This window comes from Ananas comosus, unplaced genomic scaffold, assembly GCF_001540865.1.
Source record: "Ananas comosus cultivar F153 unplaced genomic scaffold, ASM154086v1, whole genome shotgun sequence".
Taxonomy (NCBI): Eukaryota; Viridiplantae; Streptophyta; class Magnoliopsida; order Poales; family Bromeliaceae; genus Ananas; species Ananas comosus.
The window spans coordinates 1-13784 of NW_017890621.1; the positions used below are offsets into that span (position 1 = coordinate 1).

The 13784-nt window shown below is 40.6% G+C and overlaps 1 long non-coding RNA gene across 1 annotated transcript; it reads right to left on the bottom strand.

Annotated features, from left to right (window-relative positions):
- Positions 1-11792: 11792 nt before the first annotated feature.
- Positions 11793-12259, bottom strand: LOC109703975. The gene is made up of 3 exons (XR_002214088.1): positions 12214-12259; positions 12053-12136; positions 11793-11973 (listed from the first exon to the last, which is right to left on the bottom strand). It is a non-coding gene; the product is annotated as an uncharacterized LOC109703975 (long non-coding RNA).
- Positions 12260-13784: the final 1525 nt, after the last annotated feature.

Genomic DNA, 13784 nt, shown 5'->3' on the forward strand with positions numbered 1-13784 from the left:
GCTTGCTTGCCATTTGTGCTCATTCGCACATGCTTGTGAGGGTCGCTCCCTACAAGCCGGCACTCCGGAGTTAGCCTACGCGACTACGTTCGCTCGTGCGGTATTGAGAAGCCTACGGGGCCGAGTGGGACAGACACATTCCAAGAGTAGGAATGTCGGGCTACCACAGGCACTTAGGCGGCACAAGCTGGACTACCTTTGGTAGGTCCTTTATTGGAAATGGAAATCGACACGGTGTTGAATATGAACAATCACTACTAGATAGGATTAGTAGTTGGATTACTTGGATACGCTTATGATATAGCATTGGTACATTTAGTATACTTGCCGGTTTTATTATCGCATCGTAGCATACTTGGTTGTTTGGATAAAGTTTACCCTTATGCATTGACATATGACATCGTGAGGTTTACTTGCTTTTTATGTTGAGACATATTAGTATGCATCGGATATATATTACCTTATGATAGCGTAGATGTACATTACCATAACATCATGCTTATTGGAGACATAGTAGCATAGCATTTCATTCATGCTTCCTTCAGCAGTTTCGTGTTCGCTATTTATTGCTATTATTATTGTACTTACCCTCTTCTTTTGGGGCCTAGTGGTGCATTGAGCTGAGGTCAGTAATTGCCCACTGGGAACTATAAATTATAGTTCTCATGCCCTCTTTTTCTCGATGTTTTACAGAGCCTTCCACTCAGGGTGAGGCCAGGGATCGCGGGAAGGGAGTTGCTTCGAGCTAGCTTCCTTCGAGGACGAGTTGCTAGGTGGTCTACCTCTCGATTTTTGTTTCCTTTTGCGAGAGGTTGAGAGTTCTACCAGTGTATTAGAGACCACCGTTTTTGTACTTTTGAGACAGATATTGTACTACTTATGATTTCTTTTATTGTCTAGCTTTACTTCTTTACCTTGATGTAGATGTTAGAACCTTACTCGCTCTGATATCATTAGCTGCTCATTATTTCACTTCTTCTATTTGTTCTATTACTTGCTTTTACTTCCGCTTTTATTATAGACGCCTTATATGTGTAGACATATGGCGGGTCTGGGCACGCTACCGGGAGGGCCTCCGCCGGTCCCGGGGCGTGACATTACATGTTGCAACAATTGCAACCAGGCCCTCCCAACTTCTATTCTGCAGCAGGTCTATCCCTGCTGCCAGAGCCAAAGTGTACCGGTACACTTTGGAGTGTCACCGGTTCCACGACCTCGCAGAGGCAAACCCGAGAGCAGATCTCTCGGTTTCGCCCGAAATGTACCGGTACACTTTGATGTGTCACCGGTTTCACATGCTGAAACCGGTGACAGGTCGCTTGCTGTACCGGTACACTTGCTCCAGACTTGGGTTAATGACTTCGACTCGACTCCATTTTGCGCCGGTCGATGCTAGAACCTTTCTAACTCTTCCCAAACTCACTTTTAGCCCTTCCAACATCATTGGAATGCTAAATGAAACTTGTCCACTATTTCCTCTCGGCACTTTAACCCAATTTGGGTTAAGTTCAATTTCTCGCTTTCGGGTTTCGATATGTTACAGAAGCACAACTAAAAATGTGTCTTGTGCATTTTAATCATGTGTTTTAGTCAGAACCAAACCAGTTAAAATTGGTAGGTTATCAATGGTCAATCAAGTCACACCCTTAGATAATTTCGGTCAAGCCCTTTCATATTGTGAAGAAAATTCACCAGCACAATAAAATACTTCCATCTAAATCTCAGTTAACACAGCTGCCTGCAGAAAACATAATAAGAACAGCTAGAGCAATATAGCAAAATTACTATAAACAGATTTTGATTTGAACTCACCGAAAAGGAGTCAAAAGTAGTCAAAAGCAATCTAGCAATTTGAAAACTATTGTGCCAAATTTGTAGGCACTAGCACAAAAAATCAATCCGACCATTACTGAAGGGTGGTGCTATACCTAAAAGAGCAAAAATTTAAGGACAACCTCAGAAAACATAAAAATTTGATCCCAATAGCCTTAGTTCTGCATCATCTTCTCCTAGATTTCTTTGACGCCTTTGAGTTCTTGTGAGTAATCGAATGGGATCTCCTCTTTTTTTTTCAGCTAATAAAATAGAATAGAAAACTCAATCTTTTCTCCAAAAATAAAATAAAAGCTCAATCCATTAAGACAAAGTCCGAAGTACGTAAACCACATTGAATTCGCCATTTCTCCAAATCTCCATTTCACACTATCTAGAACATTATTTTGGAGACAATTAGTGGTTGTAGAGTGCAAGGAATGTAGAGACTTCAATTATTCAATAATTAATGAGATAGTCATATTATATATAATATCCGCATCTAACTAAGTCTCTTCAACTAATTAACTTCCACATTTAATTGGAAATATACAAAATGCTATCATTTGAAAAAGTCAGAAGAAGCTATCATTCAGAGCATAATGCGAAAACATACAAAAATGCTGAAATTGGAAATATCTAAATACTTAATTGGAATATAAAGAAACAAAATCAATAAACTGCAAAATCTTCAAACAACACCTAATACTATATAAAAGTTCTGTAGTGCTCATAACAAACAGATAAGTATAATTTAAGTCATATGAATAAGAAAGAGATGAGTATAATATGCAGTCACAATAAAATTCAACTATTAACATGCATAATTTGCATAGTGTTGTAAGATTTATTTATAAACTAAGTATCACTAGATTATCAGTCAGAATCCTAATTCAGGAAGCAAAACAAATACAGAATATAGTGCGACAGAGTCTCCCTAATCCTTACTAACCTGTTTCAAGAGTTCACACTTCACAAGAGATCGATCTCTTATTTGAAAAAGGAAAAGAGAGGAAGACCAATCTCTGGGTAGATCCAAGTGAGAAATCGCCCGGAGAAGGCGATTGAGGGCGAAATTGTCGGAAATCCCAATCTCTCGAAGCAGCTCGAGCTTGTGGTGGAGATCGATCTCTGATTTGAAAAAGGGAAAGAGAGGAAGACGAATCTCTGGATAGATCCAAGTGAGAAATCGCCCGGAGAAGGCGATTGAGGGTGAAATCGTCGAAAATCCCAATCTCTCGAAGCGGCTCAAGCTCGTGGTGGAGATCGCTCGTGGTGGAGCTTGTAAGGAAAGAGAGGAAGAGAAAGAGAGAGAGAGAGGGAGAGAGAGAGAGAGAGGTGAGCTCTGTTTATTCACAATATTATTCAAACCCAATGTTAGCCCAATTGTTGGCCCAATTGATAAAACCAGCTAATAAAATAGGCCCAATATTATTTATACCATTAAAAATTATTACTACTATACCAGTGGTTTATTAAATGTTACGAAAAAAATAAAAAAAATACTGGTATAATATAGTTTTAGCAGCAGTTAGCTTAACTGCTGGCTAAAAAACTGTTGGAACAAACCTTATTTGTTGTAGTGATAATGCCCTAAAAAAGGGTCTTTTTTCCTATGAACAAAAGACCACCCTTATTTTCTCGCAATTTTCTGCATTTTTTAGGAGTAGTCTACCTGTAATTTTACTGCTTTCTTTTTAGGAGTAGTTCGCTAAGTAGAACTCTGGAGTCTGTCTGCCCCACGGGCATCACTCCGTTGTAAACTACATATCCGTCCTTGTATTTCCCATCAGTCAATCAATAGAAAGTCATTTCGGCTCTTCATGCCGACCCAATCTCGTGTTGCTTTAGCCATTCGACTCTTCTTCCGGCCTCGTTTTCGGTCTGCTCTGTACATTCGGCTCATACCAGCCGAACCGAACAGATAGTAGTGGTTTTCGAACCCGGCTGGCTCGATCCCTCGTCAGTCGAATCGCTTGATCTGTCGAAGAGCGCAAACTTCAAGGGTCACTATCCGCAGCCGTTCCTCAACCCGACGCACTTCCCGAAGAGTATCTTTGACTGGGTCAAGGGTCGGGAAATTCGGCTACCAATAATTTTTGGCACGCCCAGTGGGACACATTTTAAGGTAAATTCACATTTTATATAAATTATGGCTGATGATAACGCCATGAATCTACGTAATAGGGCCGTTCCTAGAAATTCTGGGAGCGAACAACACAACAATTCAGAAAATGTTGCCGAACGGCAAGGGGTTTTGCCTGCTGAAGGTGAAACTAGCGGCCAATCCGGCCAGCAAGAGCCTAGTTTGGCTCAAGCGCTTGGGCAAATGACTCGGGTCCTGCAAGTTTTGGACCAAAATAGTCATGTAAGTACTGCATGATTAGATGCAGGATTGGCCGCAGTCACGGCCTCTAATAAGAACATTGCCTGAATAGGGCAATTGTTGACTCGGAATGATCAGCCAGTAGTAGGCTTACAAACGCCTATGATGGCGCCGGTGTTACAGAATCCCGTAACCCCGGTAAATGGATAGCCCCAAAATCAGGGGGCACCATATCAGGCAGCTTATAGACCGGTTGTCGTTAATGCCCGTCAACAGCCAGAGATAGCCTGGGGGTTACCACCTCCTCCACCAGTAGCAGCGTACCAGCCCCAGAATGTAGGGGCTAGGGGGCAGGCTCCGAATGCACAAGGAGTTAACCCCATGGTACAAAACCTCGGTCTACCACAGGGACCGAACCGAGCACCAGCACAAGTCCCTTTGCAGGGGATTAATAATGAGATATATGCACAAATTGAAGAAGCCATCCAAAATACGTTCGGAGCAGGCGCAAGGCCGGCAATGCGGCCTGTATTTAGATCACCCTACCCTGCGAATATAGACGCAGAACATCCATATCCGGCAAATTGGAAAATGCCTAAATTTGATAAGTTTTCTGCTGATGAGACCGAAGGGCATGGTCGAACACGTTGCTCGGTTCACGGCACAATGCCGAGAAGCCGCGGCGGATCCATTTTTAAAATTAAGATTATTTAACACCTCGTTAACAAAAACAACTTTTATTTGGTACACGAGTTTACCGGGTAATTCTGTCCGAGATTGGGACGAATTGGAAGAAAAATTCCATGAACAATTTTACAGAATGGAACCGGAATTATCGGTTGCCGATTTGGCTCAGTTCAAACAGAGAACAGGCGAATCGGTTGATGAATATCTGAAGACGGCTCAGAGCCGTTGTTTTGTGAGAATGCCAAAGTAGGAATTTGCCAAAATGGCATTTAACGACTTACATTTTAAAATTAAAGATCATTTTGAAGACAAGTTTTTTCCAAATATCTTCGATTTAGGAATTCGAGTTGCCCAATATGAGCAATTTCAAAAGGGTAACAATGAAGATCAGCCCAGATGGAGCCGAAATAGGGAATAGAACAAGGGAAAGGAGAAAAATGTCTCTTTCCTTGAGGAGTCTTCGGTTCATAAGGAATCGAATTCGTCTGAAGAGAATGAGGATTCGGCTGATGAGGCCGAAGTATGTGCTGCAGAGATGGTAAAAAACCGTCAACCATATAAGTTCACTTTGTTAAAACCCGCTAAATCGCGCGAAGCAAAAGCGCAGGTTTTGGCATATACTTATTCGTTTTATGTGTCAAAGACCGATCTTATCTTTGATCAGTTGTTAAAAGATGGAAGGATTCAACTACAGGAGGGTCAAACGATACCTCCCGTAGAAGAATTGAAACGTAGGAGATATTGCAAATGGCACCACTCATGGAGCCATAAAACAAATGAATGCACTACCTTCAAGAGGCAAATTTAAAAAAAAATAAACGAAGGTCGGCTCATCTTTGCCGACCATGAAATTAAAAATATGGAAATTGATAAGAACCATTTTTCATCATAGGTCAACGTGGTGATTATGAAAGGAAAAGGAAAAGCGACTGCAAAAAGGCAGATCCAAGAAGAAATAGACGAGGGTCGGCTCATTTTAGCCAACCAGGAAAATGAAAATAATGAAATTGACAAAAATTCGTTTCCTTTACAGGTTAATATGGTGAATGCTAAAGGAAAGGAGACTGCGGACAAGACGACCGCAGATAACGTGGCACATGCCAAAAGAAACCTTCGGCTTTGCATAAGGTGTAAAGCTGAAATGACGAAAAAAGATTGGGAAGTCATCATCAACGACAAGAAGAGAGGCAACGAATGGAATGAACTGATGGCATTCCCTGAGGAATGGGACGACATTCCAGAAGGAGATGACCAAGAAGAGGATGGCTCAGATGAAGCCTCCAACGAAACAGAGCAGGAAGTCGATTCGGTTCAACATAAAAAGGATTTGTTAGTGCAGAAAGTTCTGCATGACTACTACCACAACCGACGAGGTGAACGTCATAGCCAATGGAATTATCCAGAAAAACCATTCTGCTCAAAACAAAGGTTTCCTGGGTATCGGCCGCACTGGCAGCATCAAGCCAGGCCCAGACCAGAACCGAAGTTCGAAAAAATGACTGAGGGAGACATAGAATTCCTTGGTCGAAGATTGGTTAATGAGCTTGGCATTCAGCCCTGGCCGAGACCTTGGGAGAGAAGAGAAATCTTAAAAAATTATTTAAGAACGGTGAAGGTACCGGCAAATGTGCCGGTAGACAAATGGCACGAAGTCGAAGTAAAACCATCGGCCAGATGGCAGGGGCCGATGTTAACTAAAACACAAAAGCGTCGGTAGCAAAGGACGCTAGCCCAGGTAAGACAACAACATGATGAGGCGAAAGGGATAAGGTTGAACGTATGGAGACGACCTGATGAATCCCCACACCCTTTCCGCCCGATGCGAAATGATCATGAGGCAGGCGGTTCATCGCCTACCCCGTGGTTAAAATCAAAGATTGAACGGCCAATATCGGCCGAACATGAAGAAAAGATGACAAGGAGGGAGTTAGAGGACAAAATAGCCTCCCTTGAAACAATCATCAAAAGAGAAAGATGGCCTCCTAAGGAGAGAGAGGCTCGGATGGAAAGTGACTCTTCGGCCGAGATGGCCAAAGAGTCTGAGGAGAAAAAGCAGAGAATCCAAGGAAAATCGGCTGATGAGGGATCAGCCGACGTCAACATGGTGTATACTTTGTCTCAATCTTTTAAAGCAGAGCATACAGAATACAAGGAATTCATAGAAGAAGAAGAGTTTGGGCTCACCGTGGCCCAATTACAATTAGAAGACACTAAACTAGCTGATGCAGTGGTTTTTGAGAAACCATCGGTTATGCAAACGAGGTTCGTGAGGCCATTATTCATTAGGGCCTTAATCGAAGGTCGGCCGGTAGGCCGAGTCATGATAGATGGCAGAGCAATGGTCAATGTCATGCCCACTTCATTCTTCAAAAAGTTGGGCAAGGATGAAGATGAGTTGAAGCCCACTGACACGATCATGACCGACTTCACTAGAAGTGGTCAACAAGCTCGAGGAGTGCCCACAACCGAGATCACGGTAGGTTCTAAAACATTACGAATTGCATTCTTTGTGGTTGATGCAGATAGTCAATATAACCTACTACTCTGGCGCAATTGGATTCACGCGAATGAATGCGTGCCTTCCACCCTCCACGGGAAATTATTCAGTGGATTGGGGAGAAAATTGAAAAAATTCGGGCCGAAGGACAGCCCCAAATGGTAGACATCAATATCGAGGAGGTCGGCCACATTAATTGGGCCAACGCGGATCCGGATCAAATTTTCTTTGTAAGAGTTACAGAAGAAGGAGTCCAGTTGATTCTCTCTAGAGATAAAGGAGCTTTGGTGGCAGCCGAGGAGCCACCAAAATGGTTAAAATGGAATGCAAATGACCAAGAACCGAAGTTTTAGAGGAACTTCGGCTAGAAGAGCCGATCGACAAGATTGGCTATGTGATAAATTCGGCCCAAAAGGCCGAAGAGGTGGTGAACAACAAAAAGGCCGAAAAGGCGAATGGTGAAATGATGAAATCGGCTGCTAAAACCGATTCACAAGAGGTGATGAAATCGGCAGAAGAAGCCGATGAAGGTATATTGGATAAAGCAAACAGGCGAACCAACAAGTTGAACTTAGAAGAATCGCCTATCAAAGTTGGTGAAAAGAAATTGGAGACACAAGATCCACTAATCGAGGTGAACTTGGGTTCGAGGAAGACAAGCGACCGACTTACATTACTGCTAAGATTTCGGCTCAACAACAGGAGGAGCTGAAAGAATTGCTGGAGGAATACAAGGACTGATTCGCCTGGAGTTATGAAGAAATGCCAGGGTTAAGTCGAGAAATAGTAGAGCATAGGCTACCCATTAAAAAGGGATTCAAGCCTTATAAACAGCCGGGTCGTAGGTTAGAGCCGAGTATTGTACTCCAAATTAAGAATGAAATCGAAAATCTGTTGAAGGCCGATTTTATTAGAGCAGCCCGTTATGTTGATTGGGTATCTAATATAGTTCCAGTACGGTAAAAGAATGGTAAACTTAGAGTTTGCATCGATTTTAGGAACTTAAACTTAGCTACGCCAAAAGATGAATATCCAATGCCAATAGCCGATATGTTAGTAGATTCGGCTGCTGGTAATGAAATCCTGTCATTTATGGACGGACATGCTGGGTACAATCAAATTTATATTACTGAGGATGATGTAGCTAAAACGGCTTTTAGATGCCCAGGGTCTATTGGAACCTTTGAATGGGTAGTCATGCCATTCGGCTTGAAGAATGCCGGAGCTACTTATCAAAGAGCAATGAATTTTATATTTCATGATTTAATCGGCAAAATGTTGGAAGTTTACATCAATGATATAGTTGTAAAATCCAAATCACAAGCCGAACACTGGGTTGATTTAAAGCTCGCCTTTGAGAGGATGAGAAAATATAAGTTAAAGATGAATCCCTTGAAGTGTGCCTTTGGAGTTTCAGCAAGAAATTTCTTAAGATTTTTGGTACATAGGAAGGGAATCGAAATCGATAAGTATAAGGCAAAGGCTATATTAGAATTGCCACCTCCAAAAAGCAAAAAAGAGTTGCAAAGCTTATTGGGAAAGATCAATTATTTAAGGCAATTCATATCCAATTTGGCCGGTAGAATAGGAGTTTTTACTCCATTGCTTCGGCTGAAAAGTAGGGAAGAATTTGTTTGGACGGAGGAACAACAAGGAGCATTTGAAAGTATAAAAAAATATTTATCAAATCCTCCGATTCTCATGCCTCCTAAGCAAGGACAGCCGATGAAATTATACATTTCGGCTGCAGAGAAAAATCTTGGGTGTTTATTAGCCCAAGAAAATGAAGAAAAGGAAGAACATGCCATTTATTACTTAAACCGACGGTTATTAGATACTGAGAAACGATACTCGGCTATTGAAAAACTGTGCCTGGCATTGTACTATGCTTGTACAAAACTAAGGTATTATATTTTACTAACTGAGGTGTGGTAGTATGCAAAACCGACCTGGTAAAGTATATTGTCACGCTCTGGATTTCAGCGAAAGCTCACCAGTCGCGTGCACAGACCCGCCGTGTACACCACAACTCAAGTATACACCAGGCGTCTACAAATAGTATAGTAAAAGAATTCGATTCTAACCAGGTAATCAGAGCAAAAACTTAAAAGTTTAAATTTATACAATCCAAAACCTTATTACAGTAAATAAGAACAAAATACAATTCACATGATCTTAATATACATCACTGAACTAATCTACATAAACTGGTAAAGATCGTCTATTTAACGTCAAGAAGGCTCTAGCTAGCCGCCGACCCCTCGCCAGGAACCCTAGCCTTTCCCGCTGTGGAAGGCTCTGAAAAAACAACAACAAAAAGGGTGTGAGAACTATTAAACAATAGTTCCCAGTGGGTAAGCCGCCGAGAGTGGCGAAGTACACCACTAGGTCAACTGTTGCATGAGTAAATCGCGATAAAGAAGCAACTAAATGCAACAGGTATGAAAGTAAACTACTCATGCTATTTGCTCAACAATAAATAAATATCAACAGGCTGCAGGTATTAGTTATCATGATAGATTCTATCATTCATATTAATTGACAATTAACTAGGCATATCCCAGATTGTATGCATGATAATGCATTTTACTGAAATTACCGATAATATCATGTAATAACCTTCTACGTTAGCAATAATGAAACATACTGTCATTGTATTACTAACCAATCACGACGTCAACTTCTAGGTTATTCATTACTAAGCTTACTTTAGATGTCAACTTTCTAGCATGTTCATCAATAAGTTAACTTGACCAAAGACATAAAGTAACTTTACTACTATGTCCAGCTAAGGTTAAAATACTTATCATAACCCAATTTCCAACAGACTTACGCAAGGTAAGTTCAAAGCCGCGCCATGCCTAATAGCCCCGTGGTAGTATACACTCCCCATGGCATTCCACTTCGGCGCTCACTTCGTACATAAGCGAGTATCTGTCGCTAAGCTACTCCGGAGTGCTGGCTTGGGGGGCGCGACCCCCGCAAGCGTGTGCGAAAGAGCGTAATGGCATGCAAGCTATAATCCATGGCACAAATATCTCAACAGCATCATGTCTCTGACATGGAATCTCAACTCGACCCAAGGTCGACACTGTAGTGCCCAATCATAAGTCACTATCAACACTTGTTGACATGATTCTACCAATAGCTAGTATAACTTGACAAGTTTAAGCTTTACATCATACTAGTGATTCTATCAGGTTATACCTGGTCAGTCACTCAAAATCTCTCACTACTCCTTATACATAAGGAAAGTGGTTTACTAATGTCCTATTCAAAACTTATGGCACATATCCTGTAGTCCAATATAAACCTCCACTACTTGGGGTAAATACATACTATGCAATTACATCTACTTGACTATGCAAGCATTTTATCATATCCTAATCTAGTTATTTACTAGATTATATTCAGTTGTATATCATTCAAAATATGCCATCATACTAAATTCTAGTTACTTACTAGAACATATACCATAATATGAATTTATCATGTGAAAGTAGAAACTAACTGGGTAAGGTAAGCAGATAAGAGAAGCGATAGAAGATTCTTCACATGATCTTTATACCATTCATTCTACAATTATGAATGTATACTCAAGCAAATGCGTCTACATGATATATTCAAAGTTTAGCCAATATACTTGCCACATAAAAATTGCATAGTTGATTCTAAGTACATCATTCCCTTTGCTGTTCAACTGAACTAAATGGTACATTCACGAATCTACCATTATATCCTTTTGGATAACATCAAGCTAAATTGTATATGCAAACTACTAGTATCATGAATACATAGTACTTTAACATGTGATCATGTAGAGTGGACAAGTCAAGAATCTTCCGTTACTGTTTAAAGATGCTATCATATTCAATATGATCTAGACATTAATGCATGTCTCAATGCCTTGAACTATACATATATTCACATGAATATGTAGTAACTTCGACTCAGATGTCAAAGGAGACATAGAGGGAATTCACCCATTTCGGGAAGGTCCGACCCACCGATAAATGACGCCTTTTGTCGAGTTCACGTAGCTAAGCGATCCGGGTATTCCAGCTTCTCAGATGGACACTTCACTTTCGGTAAAGGCTCCCAATGCTCGTCTTAAAACCAACTCAAATGTGTCCTAAAATGCATTACAATTGGGTCTTAAGCCCGCTACGAATTAACAACAAAAATCGTATTGAAATTACGACTAAAAGTCTAATTTCGGCAATTTCCTCAATTATACTGATTTGTGGCTTAATTCCCTGTTTGGTGTTCAGTTTAATACCTCAAGTTTAGCCTCTAAAGGCTCTTTGATGTCCACCAAAGATGACCCAAAGGTCGGTTGCGCTCTCGCTGCGAACAATACCGAAACGACATCAATAAGCTTATATACAAGCTACTATAGTCGAATCCTTGTGAAATTAGGTTTCTAATACAAATTCCTGCTTANTTTATGCCAACCAAAGATAATCCAAAAGTCGGTTGCACTCTCGCTGCGAACCACACCAAAACAACATCAATATACTTGTATACGAGTCAACATAGCCCAAATCTTGCGAAATCAGTTTTCTAACTGAAATTTCTACTTATCTCTGGTTGAAACACCTTCTAAACCAGCCCCCAAGGTCACTGATTTAGCTCAAATTAATTCGAAAACCTGCTGCGAACAAAGATCCCAAAATCAGCCTTTTATCTTCAATTCCGTGCCCAAACAATAAAGAAAGGAAGTAGTTTACCTTCTTAGATTATTAACTCAGCCCCAACTGAGTTAAGCCACAATATTTGACCCTGCTACAGCAGCAAATCCTCTTTTCTCTCAGCTGGGAACAGCAAAAACCAAACTCAACTCTTGACTCGACCATTAGAGTATCGATTAAGAACTAGTTGAGTCGATTACCTTCTCAAGCCTCCAACCAGCAGCCTACTGGTTCAGAGCTGCGAAATGTTAAGGATTTTATAGGTTGGCGAATTTCGTAATGTTGAATGGAATCTTGAAAAGTTGATCGCGGAAGTTTTTGAAGAAAAGATTCAAATTGAAGAACAAAGATTCATTCGTAAAGTTTGACACTTATGGTATGAAGAAAAGATCATTTATGGTGAAGATACTTAAGTAGAATAAGTTTAGATGAATGGCTCTTCTAACTCCTTGATGAATGATGATGATAATGATTCTCCGTTTGTATTTTCTGTGAATGATGATGTCTTTGCACTTGATAATTCCATTGCATCTTCTGAAAATATTGCTTCAAATGATTCATCTGAGCCTCAAAACACCTCATCTGAAATCCCAAGCATATCTCCTGAGACTACACCCCTGACAGAGTCGAGAGATCATCCTTTATCAAATGTAATTGGGGATCCTAATGTTGGTGTGTGAACAAGAAGTCAGCTACAATGTGAATTTGCATGTTATGTTTCTTTGATCGAGCCAAAGAATATCGATGAAGCTCTACGTGATGAATATTGGATAAATGTCATGCAAGAAGAACTTGGTCAATTTGTCCGCAATGATGTATGAGAATTAGTGTCACGTCCTGCGCAACAACACATAATAGGTACCAAATGGATCTTTAAGAATAAGAAAAATGAGGACGGTACTATTGTTCGGAACAAAGCGAGACTTTTTGCTCAGGGGTACTCACAAATTAAGGGAATAGACTTTGATGAAACATTCGCCCCGGTTGCCCATCTTGAATCAATTCGTATTCTGTTCGCGATTGCCTGTCATTTTAAAATCACTCTTTTTCAAATGGATGTTAAAAGTGCATTTCTAAATGGATTTTTAAAAGAGGGAGTTTATGTTGAACAACCAAAAGGTTTTATAGACTCAAAATTTTCAAATCATGTTTTTTGACTGAAAAAGGCACTTTATGGACTAAAACAGGCTCCACGAGCATGGTACGAACGCTTGACAAAATATCTTTTGGAAAAGGGCTACAACCGAGGGGGAGCAGATAGAACTCTCTTTGTAAAACACTTAAAGAATGATTTCATTGTGGCACAAATTTATGTCGATGACATAGTCTTTAGAGCAACTAAAGATAAGGATGCCAGTGATTTTGCAAAATTAATGACAAGCGAGTTTGAGATGTCGATGATGGGGGAGCTTAATTATTTTCTCGGATTTCAAGTTAAGCAAACTAAAGATGGAATTCACTTGTGTCAATCTAAATATGCGAAAAAGTTGGTTAAGAAATTTGGATTGGACAATGCAAAGGATTTTGACACTCCAATGGGTACAAGCAACAAAGAACTTGGGTTGAGTTTGGAAGGACAGAGCGTGGATGAGAAACAATACAGAAGCATGATTGGTAGCCTATTGTACTTGACTGCGAGCAGACCAGATATTGCTTTTAGTGTTGGAATTTGTGCTCGTTATCAAGCTAACCCTAAGGAAGTACATCTGAAAGCAGTTAAAAGAATCATTCGATACATTAAAGGTACAACTGTGTATGGTCTCTGGTATCC